Consider the following 11,879-nt stretch of genomic DNA (forward strand, 5'->3'; position numbering starts at 1 on the left):
TTTGGGGAACACATAAGACCTTAAGCCTAATGGGTCAGCTCTTTAGGGGCCCTCTGGTGGCTAAGGCAGTGAAAGACCTTTATGAACTAAGTGGGCTCAGCCTATGTTGTTCAAAGGCAAATCTTTTCTTGGTACTTGTCTAATGACTTAGGGAGCAATCTCTTGTGTCAAAGGGTAAAGTGCCTTGAGGGCTATGATGAAATTCACCTCAACCGATAGCACTCAGTGGTTTCCCGGAATAAAAGTCCAAGGTGGAGTATGTGAAGATTATGGACATTTTATTTTGTTGGGCCTGGTCATCTTTTGAGCCCAACTGGAATTAAATGCTGGCCCAAGACATTTGGCCTGTTTTAACCGTGACCTTTTACCAATGGCTAAGATTCAGCCACGTCGCAGCTCACCTGGATTACTAATGTTGGCCGTTGGATCTGGGGTTTCTTTGGTTATGTGTGTTGTGAGACGGTTTGTTTTTTGATAGACAGAATACTCTCTCTCTCTCTCTCTCGACGGCGATTTGTCTTCGATCTTCTCTTTCTCTTTTCTTCTGTTCTCCGGCGATTCTCCGATGGCTTCTTCCGATCAAACCCTCGGTCTTGGAGAGTGTTGATCAGTGACGGCTTCGGTTGTTGGTGACCGCTTTGGTTTCCATTGGTGGTGACGATGAAAGTAGAGTTTGGCGAGTAGAACGAGTGAAACCTAAGTTTCAACGGTGAATCAGTGGTAGGTCCGGTGTTAGAGGAGGCGGCGTGGTTAGATTGGCTTGGTGACTGCGTCTGGGTGTCCAATCTTGTGTGCTCTCCTTGGATCTTGGTTCTGGTTGAAAAGCTCGGTGCTATCGGCGGTGTCTGAGCCAATAGCTTGTTAATTCACTCTTGTGTTTCTCTTTCTCAGATCCGAAAGGATCTTTAATGTTTTACTAACTACTTTACTTAGTGTGCAGGTCTAGGGTTCCCAAATTGATTTGGAGACTAGCGACTCAAGAGTTGCATGTTGCTTTGTAATAGTTAGGGGTTTAATTGTAATCGAAGAAGTTCGATCTTGATTTCAATTATCTGTAAAAATAAGCCGCGTGGGTGAGGGTTTGGCTTAGCCCTCTTGTAGAAGAACAAAGAGGTCCTGGTTAATAGTGAACCCAACTAGTACTTAGACCCTACAGTGTTAAAAGTGGGTCCCAACATCCACTATAACTAATAAAAAGGTGTTAAAAATGAGTCTCAACATCCACTACAATATTTATTTATTGGACACTCAATTAAAAGTGGATCCCAACATCCACTATAATATTTATTTATTACACACTCAAATACCTTTTTCTTAAAACATGTGCCCGACTCAACCGAGACTCCTAAAGCGGGACGGTAGGAGTATTTTATAAGAAAATTATTGAGTGATTTTATGTAATGTGTGGTATTACCACACTGTCAATAATACAATTGATGAATTTATCTACACATAAAAGACAAATAATTGATAAAATTAATTTATTTTTTCATAAATGAATGACAAGATTTTTAAAAGTAAAATGGATGCTATAGACATACAAAATCCTAGTACTCTCTCACTTATAATCAAATATGTTTTTCAGTAAACTCATTCTATCTTCTCTCACACTTATTCTTAAACACATGCACCGTCTTTCGATATGACATGTGAATGTTGTGCCAACTAAGCTCATTGTGAAAGGTTTATTAGGTTATGTTCAGATGTAATTAATCTAGATCACCACGATGTAACCTATTTGTTTGATTGGTAAACTAACATGTACTCCTTAGTCATTTCCAAGTATTTGAGTAAGTTCTTTATGTAAGTCCAGCTCTCCTTTCTTGGGTTAGACTGATATGTCGCTACTATACCAACGATAAAGCACATAGCGGGCTCAATGCACATCATCACACACATGAGAGAAGTATATGAAATCCTTTTCATCTCATACTTCATTCATCCCATTAAAATAACATATTTTGGGATGACACGTGTTCAATGCATATTTAGTGAAGTATGAATAATCCTTTTTGGGATGTCTCAAGATAAATGAGTCATTTCCTTTTTTGATATTCTCTCTTAACTATTCTCTATACTTTATTTATTCTCTATACTTTATTCTCCTACACTTAACTAGCAAAACTTTATTTTTCTTAAATTCTGTATTGAAAAGAAATTCTTTACTCAGTGAGAAATGAATTAATTTTATAATAAAATTTAAATGAAATGAATTAGAAGAATATGTGATTCAATACTAAAAATAGTAAAGAAGGAAGTCATGCGATAAGTATTTACGAACAGAAAGGAAAACAAATAATAGTGGAGGGAATGATAAATTTTTTAAATCAGACATAATGAAATATTTATGCATGATATGAATATGGGATTATTGAGAATCTGAGATTGGTATTTTGAATGATATGATATGGGATTATTGAGATAGGCAAAACAATTTAGTCCGATTGCCTAACAACTTTCATTCCAAAAATAGGTGCTTTGTCTTTCCAAATCATCCATGTTATTATTAAAAAAGAAGATAATGTTTAGGCAAAAGATGAGTCATGGAGTGTGAACAAATCTATTACTACATCCGTCAAAGTTATTCCTACTTTTCTTTATTTAGCTCGTCCCAATTTATTTGCATTATTTTAATTTGAAGTAAAATCTAGAATATTTAATTAAGATATTAAAATTAATTAAACATTTTCTTATTACGTTTAAAATAATAATTTAATTACACTAATTATTTAATCTTTAATGTACTATTACTATATGTTATATTAGCATGGGATTGAGTGAGTACATGAAAAAAACAGCTGAATTAAGCTCTATGCAAGTGAGATAGTGTACAAAAAGAGGTAATTATGTAGAAATGAAGGGTAAATCAATAGTTTAACCAGCATGAGTTTTATGACACGATCATTTAACTCCTAGCTAGGAAAACATGCATATTAGCACTCCTCTTTCTGCAATAATGATGGTAGCAAACATTTTGTCACACCAATGCTTAACAAGGAAGCTGTAATAATTGCTTCCAGTATATTATGAAAATCAGTGACGTTAAGGGATCAGTTAACGGCTAACATTTTAATAAAAAATGACTATATATAATCTTTTTTATTAACTGTCAAATATTTAAAAAATAAAATAAATACTCTTTTAGCGATTAACTTAAAAACCCGATGATTATTTTGCAGTTACACAATAAAATTAGATACTCCGTACGACAATTCTTTATAAATTATAGTAGTGGAAAATTAGAGCATCCGCAATGGTTTTAAAACCCCGACCATAACAATGTGACCAAATGGCGGGGGAGTAGCATTCAAAAATTCTCCATCCGTAAAAGATAGTCTCATTTCACAGGGATAATGGGGTTTCACTTTGCCCTGAGTTTTAAGAATGTAATAAAAGATAAAAAGTTAGGGGAAGTCCATTTTTATATATTAGTTTTATAATAAAGTTAGTAAAATGAGATAATAGGGCCCCATACAAAAAGGAAAAAGTTAAAGTAAAACTTATGACAAAAAACAAAAGGAAATTTTCCGCTTAAAGAGAGTTAGAAAAATAAAGTAGTATAATCAAGATGATAGAGCTTTGCGCATATCAGTATATCACCGACTCAATAAAATGTTACTAGACAGATTATTTTTATTGGGCGTCCATCCGTATCGTGTATTTGCGGCCAATATTCTATATGGGGCCAGTTACAGTCTATAATTTACAATTTTATTTATTTATACTCTAAAATTTGATTTTATGATAAACTAAATTTTGAGAAATTATTTTATTATAGTAAAAATATAGTTACAATGTCAAGAAAAGACGACGATATAGTAAATGTTTTAATAAATTTTACTTTTTCCAAATTCCGAAAAACAAAATAACTACTGCAACATTTCATAACCAATAAATCCTATCAAACGTTTTTTAATTCAAGAGGGGGAAACCTTGGCACGCCGAAATGAACGAAATAAAATTTGGAAATGCCAAAAATATATCGAGACTCAAAAGAAAAAGTTCAATTTTTACACAAAGGGGGAAGAGTCAAGGGGGGATGACCCCGGGTATGGAGAACATTCACCCAGCTTGTTCCAAAACATTCGCCATTTTTTGTTAAACACCCCTTCGTCATCCCCCCTTAACCTGCACTTTTTTAAACATATGCAAGGGAGTACTTGATGTCTCAGAACAAATCCAAATATATTTTCAAAAAAAACGGTTTTTGTCAAGCCATAACCGGGGAAACCCCGGGTTTTATTGAAATTCCCGAGAATACTAAAAAAATTTTTCTTTAAAAAAAAGGGCGGCCGATTTTTCCCGGGAAAATATACCATATCCGAACTTCTTCCCGTGCCGGGGAAAGTGGCCACATATTGGTAATGCTCAAAACAAAAACATGGCAAGACAAGACATACTTTGAATTTAAATAACTGAAAGCATTTTTCACCACATAATAATGTAGGATAGTGACTTGACCTTTTTAGCTGCGTGCACAATATGGAATATCAAGCTTAAGGTCCGGAAAATCATTTAGATCATGAATTACAGGAACTTCATGAAAGCAGGCCCGAAGACCTCGATGGGTGGACCTGCAGGTTATCGCCTGAACCCTCGGCCGCGTATGTAGTTAGTATATGGAGGCAGGGGACCGATCCACGAGGACAGATGCGAAATCATGCATTTAAAGGGCTTTTGGGTGGTTTGGTTACTGCCACGCAAATTTGGGTTGAGGAATTTATAATAGACAGGGGAAAAGAAATTTAACTATATCTAGATCTAGTAATATCACTACCTAATCTAGCTAGACAGACTCGATGCATGCAGTGGGGACCATTTTCCCAAAATATGAGTGTACGACCAAAAAGCTGCAAAATAAAATTAAAAAATACTTTAAAAAAGGAGCCCCCGGGAATTTTCCCATGATGAAAAGGACAATTTTTGAATTTAACGAAAACGATGAACGTCCCCAAAAACCCAAAAAAAACTCGGTTTCATCTCTGATGAAGTAAAAAAAAAAGGCCCAAGCTCAAAATCCATGCATAATTCAATTCTCGGATCCCACGGACAAACCCCCTAAGCTCTCTCCTAAAGTTAAATTCCGGTAAACAACAACCCAGATCAACTCTTTTCCTGGGATCAAATCGCAAACATCACAAAGTAAATAAAATCAAACCTCCAATTTAAAAACCCGAATCACTAAATCTAAAAATCAACATCATCTCATGAAATAAAATTACGGAATAAACCCCCAAGTAGCAAAACGAACAAATCAGTTTAATTTTCCTTAACTTGAATTTCTTGCTCTGACCTTAACTTGCGGAGATAACCTTTTTGAAAACATCACAATATAATATAATACACAAATCAGACTTCAAGAAATTCTTAAACATTAATAGGAATGCATGCCTCCTAATAAATCCCTTTTATTTTTCTCTATTCTTTAAGACCTTTCTAAAACTCGCATACTATTTAATGTTTCTTCTTTCACTATTCTCGACTTCGATTGAATTGAACCTCATACTTAACTTCAAAAATTTACTTTTTACCCAAAACTCTAAAATAATTTAAAAGATCAATTATTTTAGCTTGGTTATGCCATTAGAAGAAACCATATAAAAATATATTAATCGAATCTTAATTTAAAACATAGACTAAAATATAATTAAATTTTGGAAATGGGCCTTCCTACATTTATTTACTACAACACCTAATTTATTAAAAGATTGAGCCCAGATTTTATTATTCCATTTGTTTAGCCCAAATAACTAAAGTGTTAGCCCAACAACAATTAAATAAAACAACCCACGTATCATCTTCATCACCATTTACCCCAATTAGAAATGATGTGAGAGAAGCTTCCACTTCTCACTAATTGCTACTGCCACTGCCACCGCCACCACGTTCCAGCGCCACCGCCCGTCGCCGCCTCCGGCGGCGCTCCTCTCCTCTTCTCCATCTCCCTCTCTTCTCTTTCCTCTATCTCTCTTTCTTCCCATACTCTTTTCTCCTCTCTCGGCCCTGCTCAGCCGCCGCTGCCCCCTTCTCTCCCGATCTGCCCGCTGCTGTGCATGCACAGGTAGCGGCTTCGCCGCTTCTTCTCTGCGCCTCACGCTGCCGGAGTAGCTCCCCGAAGCCACCACAGTCGCCGTCTCCTCACCGAATTCCCGAAAGGTAAGGATTTTATTGTTCTTCCCTTTTATTTCATTTTCTAAGGATTTATAATCTTAGATTTACAAGTTTTGGAATTTAATTTGTGAAGATTGTGAAATTAGTGACGAATCGGGGTGTGGGGCTGCCACCGTCGGCAACGGCGTGCGGAAACTCAGTCGCCGGAATTCCGACAGATTCGTACACATAAGATAAGTTTCTTTAACTATCTAGTTCTAGCCATTGTAGGATTTTAGTCTCTCTATTCCATGTGTTTGGTGAATTGTGAGTATTTTTCTAGCTACTTAGAAGAAGACTTGATGGTGAAACATACTATTAGGCTAGGTGTTGTAAATTCCAAATTTGGGCAGATTCTATCTTCGAAATTGTATATGCATGCTTGTACGTAGATGAAAGAAAAGAAAGGCTTGGTGTTTACCTTTTGAGGTGGGAACTGGGAACAAAGTGTTGTTGAATTGTAGGGCATGATCCTACGATTATCTGCAACTTTCTCCAACTCTCCTTCCTCGTACTCCTTTATTCTATATGTGTGTATGAAGAGAATTTGTAGAATGTTTGATAGTGATGGGTTTCCTAAAGTGGAAAATGCTTGAGGTTTATATACTTGTCATTACCTTGCAACTTGCTATGCAAATGGATGAATGTTTAACTTGGGGAGGTTTAACTTGCAAGTGGATGAAGGTTAAAACTTAGGGAGGTTTAACTTGGTGAAGGTTTTAACTTTACTGTAATATTTGTATGTCAGAGATATTTATCTCCTTTTGGTGATCCTACGGCAAAAAGTGTTTTGAGGAGCTTATGTGGCTTTCATCTATCTACATTGGTATTTATTGCCCACTTGGTTGAAATCTTGCAAAGATTTTGATTGGATTTGGTAATGAATTTCATCCGTCTATCTATCCTGCTCAAATCTACTATTGAATTTCATTTGGTACTCCTTAATCCATTCAAAGATTTACTCCACAATTTATTTTCTTACTCTCTCTCTAATTCTCTTCTTTTGTAGGAAATAGCATCTATTTAAGGAGTATGGGCTATCCTCGTTGATGTATCGGCTTTCCTTGGAGCTTGAGCACGACCGTTGAAAGGCTGCCCGAACTTGCACGCCTATCTCTAATTGTAAAAGATTAGGATTTGGTTGTATTGTATACTTTTACCGGACTTCTTGTATCATGTACTATTATTCGGATTTATTATTTTAAATTAATCCTGGTAAAACAATCAACTTCTTTTGTATATTTCGTCTTGATTTCGTTATAACTCAAAAGATCGATATTAAAATTCAAACGGGCAGTTTATAAATACTACATTGATCACTTATTTATAATTATGTAGTTAAGATCATAATAATAATACTAAGGTTCAAAAGTTGGGGATGTTACATTCTACCCCCCTTAAATAAAATTTCGTCCCGAAATTTGGCGTCTACTATTATTTCTCCATCTTGTCTTCCAATTCCCCGGTAGCTTCTTCGTAGCCTTGGTGTTGGTACCGGTGTTGGTATGCGGGTAGGGATAGGTCTCTACTTACTTCGGCCTGAAGCACATGAAGTTGTGAGTGTGATCCTTTGTAGTTCTTCATTACCCTCATCTCATCTTTCTTGTTTGGGCATTCTTTGGAGAAATGTCCACTCCTGCCACATTTGTAGCACTCATTGGTGCCGGCCTTGCACACACCAAAGTGGTGCTTGGAGCACTTAACGCAAAGTGGGACCTTAGGTCGGTATTCACCTCTTTGACTGGGAATGTCTCGTCTCCCATCATATTGCATTTGATTTCTGGTGGGTTCTTACCTCTTGTCATCATATGGAGTCCGATCCTCATCCCATTTCCTCTTGTTTCGGGAGTTATGTTGTTGTTGCAATGGTAGTGGTGAAGGTACTGATGCATCCTCTTTAGGCATGGTTGCCTCGATGTCCAATGCCCGTCTCAAAGATTCAGTGTAGGGTAGTTCCCCTTGACTTGCTAGTGCCATTCTTATTTCATGCCTCAAACCGCCACAAAAGTTGAGCATGTTACAGAAAGCTAATCAAATTAACTATCTATAACTAATTAATACATGGTAAGTACTATCAATTAAGATTCACATTTTTTAGTCAAAATTTTAACCAATTCTCAACTATTTTCGCTACTTGATGAGTATATATAGATATATATATAGAGTTGTGATCAATGTCGAACCCTTCTTAAAGACCGAACTAGAGACTAAATTTGGGCCACTTATTTTTCTTTATCTTATGATTATGATTAATTTAGAATTAATTTAATATTTTATTACATAAAAACGTTTTTTATTTAATTTTTTTTAATTTTTTTTAATTTTTAATTTTTTTTTATTCGATAAAAACTTGCTGGAGTAAATAATGAACTATATTTACTACATAATGAACTAAATGAATGTATGTTATGAAGTAATTTTTCGCATTCATTATATACTGAATTTACTTCAATTGAAAGATAATTATATCATAACACATTATGAAGTAATAAAATAATAAAATGAAGTAATAAACTAATGAAATGAAGTAGTAAACTAATGAAATGAAGTAATAACATAACTGAATGAAGTAATAAACTAACGGAATGAAGTAATAGCATGACTGAATGAAGTAATAAACTAAAGGAATGAAGTACTAAACTAATAGAATGAAGTAATAACATGATTGAATCAAGTGATAAACTAACGGAATGAAGTAATAACCCTAAACCCAACTGAAAGATAATTATGTCATAACACATTATGAAGTAATACACTAATGGAATGAAGTAATAACATGACTGAATGAAGTAATAAACTAGCGGAATGAAGTAATAAACTAACAGAATGAAGTAATAGCATGAATAAATGAAGTAATAAACTAACGGAATGAAGTAATAGCCCGACTGAATGAAGTAATAAGCTCATAACAATAACATGACTGAATGAAGTAATAAACTAACGGAATGAAGTAATAACATGACTGAATGAAGTAATAAACTAACTAATGAAGTAATAACCCTAAACCCAACTGAAAGATAATTATGTCATAACACATTATGAAGTAATAAACTAATGGAATGAAGTAATAGCATGACTGAATGAAGTAATAAAGTATCGGGATAAAGTAATAAACTAATAGAATGAAATAATAACATGAATAAATGAAGTAATAAACTAACGGAATGAAGTAATAACACGACTGAATGAATTAATAAGTTCATAACATACATTCATTTAGTTCATTATGTAGTGAATATAGTTCATTATTTACTCCAGCAAGTTTTTATCGAATAAAAAAAAAAATTAAAAAAAAAAAATTAAATTTTTTTTTTAAAATAAAAAAAATTAAAAAAAATTAAAAAAAAAAACATTTTTATTTAATAAAATATTAAATTAATTGTAAATTAATCATAACCATAAGAATAAGAAAAATGAGTGGCCCTAATTTGGTCTCTAGTTCGGTCTTTAAGGGTGCATTATTAAATGACACGTGACATTAATCTAACCGTCAGATGACAAAATCGTGGGGCTAGGATTAAGAAGGAAAAAGGACAAAAGATATGAAAAGGATTTGAATACATCCCTATATATATATATAATTATTTTATTATTAAATAATTCTTAAAATTCTAAACATCTAAATTTAATTTATAAAAATAAAAAGTAAATTATAATTATAATAGTCATTGTCATCTAATTATTTTATTATCAAATAGTTATAAAATTTGTAAGTTATAAAAAATACTTGATGTCTAATATTAAATAAATTAAAATGATATTAAATAGTAATATTTTAATTTTAAGTTATATAAATGATTATACATATTTAGTGTTATCATTCAACAATAAATAGTCATTCAAATCAAATTATTATACTAGTCATAAATAATCATTTAAATTATAAGTGTTTTTTTAAAAAAAAATAAAAAAAATTAACTCCTATATGAAGGAGGAAATTACAAATTATAAATAAACTCCCAAGCAAGGAGGAAATTACAACTGATGTCAAGAGGGCTTGAACTCGGAACCTCATACATTGATGTCTAAGCTCTTTGCCGATAGGACAAAGGCTCTTGACTACATGTATTATAAGTTATGGAAATAACTACATGTATTTACACTCAATTATTTAGTATTATCATTCAACGAAATAATAAATTTGCATTCAAATTTCTTAGTGTTATCATTTAAAAGCTATTAAATTTTTAAGTTGTATAAATAGCCACATGTATATATCAAGATATAGTGAACCGAGCAAAGAATTATAATATTTTATACTAGAAAAAAGAGAACATAACTCAAACAGTAAATATATGAGTTAAGAACATGTGATTATTTTCTTATAGATGTTCGATTATAGCATTCTATATATTAAGAAATAAATAAATTAAATTTTGAACGTAAAGAATTAAAATCATATCCAGAAACTCAATATTATATACTATGTATCAAATTTTAATTTATTGCATAATATAGTAAATGATCTTATAACTCTAATAATTTATAAAGAAAAAGAGAAAACATTAACTCTATATTTTTAGAATATTAAATAGACGAATTAAGAATATTTGATTTTTTTTTAGTTAAGTATGTGATTATCTTTATTAAAACGGTACAATTCAAAACAATATACCCAATTAGTATTAACACATATAGTAGTGAATTGATTTAAGAACTCTAATATTTTATTAAGAAAAACAGAAAATATAATTCACATGTCTTTAACATATTAAAGAGATGAGTTCAGAACGTGTAATATTTTTTGATTAAGGCTCAAATTTAATGTTCCAAATTTTAAGAATATAAAGAAAATAAAAAATTAATATTAATATTATTAAATTTTTTAAAATCAAAATATTAAACTTAATTAGTATTAAACCATGTTACCGTGAATTGAGCTAAAAGCTTTAATACTGCTTATAAAGAATCTTCTAAATAAAAAAATGATATAATCAAATTTATCAATAATAAAAATCACAGTTTAATTATAAAATAATTATTTTTGGCCATATTAAATCTAATTCTTTACTATTTATAAAATAAGATAACAAATTTTAATACTTTGTAGAGCTAATTATTTTATTAAATTATTTAAATTAAAATTGTAAAAATTAATTTGATAAGAAATTTGTTATATGGTTCATTTTCTAACCAAATATATTATTATTTCATTAGGTAAATAAATGTACACTAAATATATAAATTCAATGAAATACAATATTTTATTATTTTAAACATGTATCCTTAAATAAATGCAATAGCCAATAAGATATATATGTGATAACTAAGGGAAGATGACCAAATACTTTCATTTTTTAGGTCTAATTTGAAAGTCGACGGTCGGTCTAATTCGGATCCTCAATTATTTTGTCAATGACTAAATTAGTAGTTGGCTTTTGACTGAATTTACATGCTCTCTGTTTCATAAAACGTTTTTTTCCTTTTAAGTTATTCTATTAGAAATGATATGATTCCTAAAATAAAAATATTATCATCTCTATTTTTTCTCTTTTTTATTATCTTTTCATTGACTCAGTAAAATAAAACTAACAAAATTTCATGTCGAAAAAGGGACTCCATTGAAACCATATAAAAATACAAATACTATCAATGATCGAATAGGGATCAAACATCAAATTCTATATGTTTTATAAATTAAAAAAATCAAATCTTATTATAGTTTGATTAAGGAGTAATTCATACATTATGAATCTTAATTAACGACTGACTTTTAATTAGTAATCTTA

General features: G+C 31.8%; 1 long non-coding RNA gene across 2 annotated transcripts; it reads left to right on the forward strand.

Annotated features, from left to right (window-relative positions):
* The first annotated feature begins 5,828 nt into the window (after positions 1 to 5,828).
* Positions 5,829 to 7,314, forward strand: LOC125217544. Of its 2 annotated transcripts, none has more exons than XR_007175744.1 (3): positions 5,829 to 6,156; positions 6,245 to 7,027; positions 7,160 to 7,314. It is a non-coding gene; the product is annotated as an uncharacterized LOC125217544 (long non-coding RNA). The 2 variants fall into 2 exon arrangements; XR_007175742.1 differs by having other exon boundaries at positions 6,258 to 7,027.
* The last annotated feature ends 4,565 nt before the right edge of the window (positions 7,315 to 11,879 follow it).

The sequence above is a fragment of the Salvia hispanica genome, chromosome 1 (genome assembly GCF_023119035.1).
Source record: "Salvia hispanica cultivar TCC Black 2014 chromosome 1, UniMelb_Shisp_WGS_1.0, whole genome shotgun sequence".
In the NCBI taxonomy this organism is placed as follows: domain Eukaryota; kingdom Viridiplantae; phylum Streptophyta; class Magnoliopsida; order Lamiales; family Lamiaceae; genus Salvia; species Salvia hispanica.